This window comes from Alexandromys fortis, unplaced genomic scaffold, assembly GCF_014885135.2.
Source record: "Alexandromys fortis isolate MF-2015 unplaced genomic scaffold, M_Fortis_MF-2015_v1.1 scaffold_116, whole genome shotgun sequence".
Lineage (NCBI taxonomy): Eukaryota > Metazoa > Chordata > Mammalia > Rodentia > Cricetidae > Alexandromys > Alexandromys fortis.
Genome location: NW_026067998.1, coordinates 1,434,795 through 1,441,802, shown reverse-complemented (window position 1 = coordinate 1,441,802; position 7,008 = coordinate 1,434,795).

Here is a 7,008-nt window from a genome sequence, read left to right as displayed (position 1 = left end):
AAGTCTTGGAAAACAAGATTCACCAATGTTTCTAACGACATCAATGACACATAGTTTCTTTGATTTGAATATGAATTTCTTTTTCTATTCTAGTTTTTGTGTCCAAAGCAGATTTTCTCACTAATACAACGCTAGTTGACCCATTGCACAAACATTTTGAAGGGTTAGAAAGCTTTAGATTATATTGTAATATTTGCAAGCAATTTACTAGCAAACGTGGAAAGGCAATGTGCATTGATGTCTTTTAAGATACCACTTCTTTCCATTGCATTTTGGTCTTCCCCATTTCTGTTTGTCATACTTGAAATTTTCTTATATAGTTAAATTTGTAATAAATTGTTGATTCAAATTTTGTTTGAGTACATGTGAATCTGTTACTGTGAGAACAGATTGTTATATATTTAAACAAACATGAGCATGAGGAGACTGTATATTAAAAAGTTAAAATGCAAATTCCATATTACGATGCCACTTTCATTGATATATAAGCCTTAAGCTTTTCAGATCGCCCATATGAGAAAGTTGTTCGACTGTTGCAAGCCATGGACACACCATTCTGTAAAACTCAATGTGTTTTTTTAGATTCTTGTTAGTCTCTACTGCCTTATTGGTTTCATAATGGCTGCACATAGGTGGTGTTTATCGATCAGCTGGCATTCTCATGCTTAGGAATGGCTAATCTCACATCAAAAAAAAATGAAGCTTTTTTTTAACCTCTGTCCCAAATCCCTTCTTCTCTCTTTACCTTCTAAGTGTCTAGTTTGTAAAATGACAGAAAACTCTCTGATTTTTATGATTTATACACATCCCTTCCTTCTGCAGGTTTTCTCAGATTAAAGCTATTCTGCTAAAGAATTTTCTCATGTCTTTGTCTTTCTCTCAGTGCCAAGTAGTCAAATGTGACTTAAGATATTGTTAGCTACTTGAAAGAAGAATATGTTGCGTTTTTATATTTGGTGTTTTATTTACTACATGTTAAGTGTTATGTCAAAAAATGAAGGAAGGAAGAACCAAAGGAAGGAAGGTAGGTAGGAAGGAAGGAAGGAAGGAAGGAAGGAAGGAAGGAAGGAAGGAAGGAAGGAACGAAGGAACGAAGGAACGAAGGAACGAAGGAACGAAGGAAGGATACCATATTAGCAAAGGTTTTGAATTGATTACATGACTGTAGTGCCACATATCTCTAAAGACTGTATTTAAATTGCCTTTGCCAAAATGAAAATGTGTTAGCTGAGTCTAATCAAGAGGCACTCCATAGAACAAGAAGCAGTGGAGTTCAGTAATTAAATATTTAGGTGCTGGTGTCTGAAAAATGATGGTTGAAATGCCTGCTTTGACATTATCAGGCTGGGAAATATTTTATGATATTAACTTTTCTAAGCTTTTACTTACACCTAGGTAAAATGAGAATGATAGTAATGTTGTGTACTGAATTAGTTCCGTGTCACAGAATTTGAAGTGAGAATTAAATTGGAAAATATACCATACTCTTCTGTAGTAAGATAAATGCAAAAAGTATTGAGTAAATATGAAATTTTGCTATTACTGATCTAAATTTGTCTCTTACACATAATGAAAAAAATTTATCTTATTTTTACCTTTGCCTCCTGCCAAGTAGTTTCAAAGAGTACATTCTAAAATCTGTCACCTCAAATCTTATCTTGCCCTACAACTATATGGCTTCTTCCCTAATTCAAACTGATTTTTCTTAGTTTTCAAAGGGCTATCAATTGATCCTTTAATTTTTGTTTCTGTTTGAGTTGTAGATCCCTTGCTTATCACAAACTAATGTTTATCAAATCAATACTGTTCAGTAGAACTTTCTTTTATAATGGAAATATCTCAGTTTCTATCGTACAATATGCACGGTGCTAACTTCTTATGGATGTATAAATTTAACTTAACTTGATTTACGTCAATTCAGTTCAAGATTTGGTTTTTCAATAATTCTAGCCACATTTCAAGTAGCTGTTGTCTGCCACTTTGGAAGGCATGTTAACAACCCAATAATCTGTTTATACTTTTTTCATGATTAGATATATTTCCTAGAATAATTTTGTTTTAATATTGATAATGAGTATGTTTTATCACAGTATAATTTTACCTAAAACACTTTGGTCAAATGCATTCTTTAAAAATATGTTCTCGTGTGACAAAGTATTTCCATGCATTAAGAAACAAAAAATAACATTAAGTTAATATAAGTATAAATTTCCAATATTGTATCTGGTTTTATTTATTAATCTTTAAGCTTTTATATATGCTTAAAGTGATATATGTTTGACTGTACTTCCTGTCATTTTAGGTAATCTCAAATATTAGAAAAGAATGATTTTCTTTATTATGTCACTTTCAAAGTGACATAATTTTTAGAGCATTCTAGTTCCTAGAAGGGTCTAAAAGATACCTCTATTTTTAGATGTGAACAAACCAATGCAGATCATTTATTATCATGTATCATCCATTAGTATTACGGTTTGCCTTCTAATTAATATTTTCCTATTTTCTTCCAAGAATATCAATGAAACAACCTTACCGAGGTCAAATGTAGCTTACTGAAATCAACAATGTTTGTCCGTAAAATTCATCTAATTTGCCAATCTAGCACCTACATCAAAAAAGAAGTTATTTTTGTGAGCCAAAGCTGGTTCCTAATGGTTATTGCTTTCTCTTCAAATACTCGCCAAACATCTTTTTAACTACCTGTAGATTTTCACTCAGTCCTTTTATTCCATGTGAGGAAGATTGTTGAAGGACCTATCATCTTTCTATCACCTGTCTATCTTTTTATCCATTATCTATCTCTGTATCTATCATCTATCTCCAAAAACATGAATATATAGAAAAAAGGAAATTAATATAGGTGATAACAATTTAATATTGAAGAAAGAGAAATAAATTTAGCTGAATATCTCTCATTAATATAACCTTAGTAATGAAAAAAATATTACCAAAACTGGTGTGAAATAGGTGTGATGGAGCTGTGACTTCCTCAGGGAGCAAAAGCTTGAGGTTGCAATTAAATGTCCATATAGAGAGACTGACCCAGGTAACACCAGTAAGATCTGTAAGCTATGTGGGAGATTTCCTTGGAGTTCTTGATTCCAAAGCTCTTTCAATTTGACTGCAAAGTTGCCAAACATCAGATAAGAAAGAAAGACAGGAGAAGAAAAAGCTCAACAACACACTGTAAGGTAAAAAGTAAAACCTAACTCTGAAGAACCAGAGAAGTCTGAAAAAGGATAAGAAAGTCCAGGAGAGAAAAGATACCTTGATAGGCACAAATGACCAGTAACTTCGTGGCACCTGAGAAGGACTTTGATTTTGATTATCACTGGTACCTGAATTCAGATAAGGACCATACGTAACCCTAGCTTTTAGCAACCACAAGATGTTGATGCAGCTTAACTAGTGAAGAGTCAGTGAAATTGTGAAAGGGCAAGCAAATTAAAAAGCAAGAGAAAAAAGCCTGCATCAAGAAAGATGGAGAAAAGATAAAAACCAAAATTCCCTTAAAGTAGTCATTACACATTACACATTAAAAAAATACTGTTGAAGAAAATAATAGACAATACAGAGTGTAAAATTCCAAACATTAATGCAAGGATTATCTTTGTGTAGGAAAAGAGCTCTCTCTTGCTAAATTTTAGAAAAAGTGAGGCTCAATGTACCTTAGTGTTCTCTCAGATATAACTTCTAAATATTTTACACTTCTAAAGATCTCCCAATTTGAGTTATTTAAATTAAACTGAAATATGCATTAAGGTAGTTCAACTGTGTATACTTATGTTACTAATTTATTTATTTTGTAAGTAGCCTCAATCAATAGTCATATTCCGAATGTTCATATGTTAATAATGAGCTACATTTTTTAGAAATGTGAAAATGAACAAAATATGTCAATGAACATTATACAGAGTTACGGTTATTACAGTTATAAAGTATGTGATCTAGACCATAATGTAGAAATTAAATTAGGAGAATATTGATATTAATATTGGTTTAATTATGCTTTTCTTTATATTATTTTGCCAAAGTAATTTTCAGTTCTTGTGTTGGACTCAGGCTCTTTAAAATTTTAACTATCGACCCAAGAAATTTGTCTTAATTTTTACTGTTCTTTCAATTCCAATATACCCACAGTAAAGAATAGAAAAGTAATTGTTGGTTGTGAAATCTAGAAGCTTCAAGTTTTTAGTTATTTAAGAAAAACAACACAACGCTATTGATTCTGACAAGGAGATAATGGCCTCAAACTTGGGAAGATAAAATAACTTTTTAATCACAATTGGTGAGACCTATTCTTGGTCATTTTTAGACTCATTTCCAGTAAGTGTTGGTTGAAAAATAGACACTTTCTGCCTGGTTCTTTAACATACCAAGAAGTCAGTGGTACATGAAATCTTAGGAATTTAGGGAATTTCAAAACTGTAGTTTCTACACTATGAAAGGATCAGATTGAAAAGAGAATTATGCTATGAAAAAAAAGGTAACTTCAAAAAATACTTTCTTCTCTATTTCAAGAAATTTTAAATGTGTATAAATGTTTTCCTCCATGTATTTATTTATGTGCAGCACACATGTGCCTGATATCCATGGAAGCAGGAAAGAACACTAGATCCTCTAGACTTGCCTTATACAAGTTGTCATGCAAGTGCTGGAAATACAATCTTGGTCCCCATGCAAGAGCCACTGAGTCATATGTTCACTGATTCATAGCCAATACCAATTATGTAAAATTAGTGTATAATAAACTCTCTTGAGATATATGACAATCATTTTTAAAAATGTATAACGCTTGGCCTTAGTGTTTTCTAATTTTTTCATTTTCCACGTTTCTCTGACCTCTACTGCTTCTTCACGTATGTTAATTAACTTGAGGTTAATATGGAATCTTAGATGCTAGGGAGAATATAGTTCAATCATTCCCATAACAATAACTTTGGTCTATACTGTGCTGATGCTGTTTATCACTAAAGGTGGCCAATAGGCCATTATAGTCCCATGTTCCCCAAATGTCTTGGAACTACCACAGGTCAAGACGAGGATTGTATTGGGCAGTGGTAGCTCATGCTTTTAATCCCAGCACTATGAGGCAGAGGCAGGTGGTTCTCTGAGTTAGATGCCAGACTAGTCTGCAGAACAAGTTTCAGGGCAACCAGGACTATGCAGAGAAACACTGTCCTGAATAACAAAACAAGATAAAAAAAAATAACTGTAACTGTGATATAGCAATGCAACATATCATCTCAATCAATATTTTTGAGAAAGAATAAAATAGAACAAAAATAACTTGCAGGGATTATCTTTTTATCTTTTCCCCCATGAGCTGATATTAAAGGAAGCTTCGAGTTCTAATCTTGAAATAAGTTTATTGCCTTTACACATCAGAACTGATTAATTTCTAATCTGATGTTCAGTAAAATGACTCAACATCTCAGTTTTAATTTGGCCAAACCATGCAACACTTTCTTTTCTGACTCTGAACTAGAATTTAACAATAGGTAGGCAAATGGAATGGAGATTTTCCCTGTTGGAAAACCAATACCAATGACAATACAGTACATGTTTAAATTTTGTATAAGTGCTTCTAAATGTCCAAAGCTAAAACTTGGTCCCATAGGATTTAGAATACAGAAAAATATTATTTTTTGATTTAATTGAGAAAGAATATCAAATATCAGTATTTAACTGATTCGTAGTAGTAAATATTCTTTTTGAAAATAACCCATGAAAAATATATTGCATAATATGCATTCAGAAATTATAACTGTTAGTAAACTAACAAGAATATATAATATACAAGCAAAACTACATATGGTTTCATCAGATGCTTAGATGATTTATTTATAATTCACAGTTAAAATACAACATGCATAAAATATTTACATATAAATATTGCTAGATACTTATGCAAAGGAACAAAAATACATTTACAGTGTCTAGCAGGATATTGTCTTTAATAATCTCAGAACACATTGCTTTGGATAGATCACATGAAACTTATAGCAGGTAGGATATAACTTTTATCTCCATGTTTTTACATGACAAAAGAAGCAACAGAAATATGAAAATAAAGACATATTTCACTTTCTAGATATTAATAAAATATGTAAATCTTTGTGTTTGAGTTACTGAAAATACAGAGACAATTAAAAGGATCATTATAATCTTTCCTTTAGGTTAATGAAGGTCAATGAAGAAAATAGAATTTATGTACTCATATGTATAGCTCATAACTTTAAAGATTTTCCCAATTCGCTCTTCCTCGTTTTGTAAAATTCAGATTGTACAGCTATCTTCCACCCACTCTGACCCCATTTATCATACTAGTTAAACTCCTCTTCATTGCTAATGACAGAAATTATGGAGCCACTGTTATCCTGGGCTATTTTATAAAACCAGATACTCCTCCCAGTCATAACTCTATGTTGATAATACAACAATGAAAATAGGATATTTTGTGTATTTTTTGCAACTTTAATTCCATAGTTTAAAATCAGAACATTTGATAGTAGGGGATGGTGAAACAGCATGTTAAGAGTACTTAATGCAAGAACTTGTACGGGACCCACACTGGGTGACTAATAACCACCTATAACTTCAGCTTCAGAGAATAAAGCCAAGGCCTCTGAGGATACTGATACCCGCATGCAAAAAATCCACATAGAGAGACACTCATATACAACTAATTAAAAAGTAAATAAATCCCGATAAGAAGAAAATCTGTGAATATTTTTATTGATTTTTATTGAGCTCTACATTTTTCTCTGCTCCCCATCCTGCGTCTCCCCTCCCTCCTTCTACCCTCCCCCAAGGTTCCCACGCTACCAATTTACTCAGGAGATTTTGTCTTTTTCTACTTTCCATGTAGATTAGATCTATTTACGTTTGTCTTAGTGTCCTCATTGTTGTCTAAGTTCTCTGGGATTGTGGTTTGTAGTCTGGCTTTCTTTGCTTTATGTTTAAACACCACCTATGAGCGAGTACATGTGATAATTGTCTTTCTGT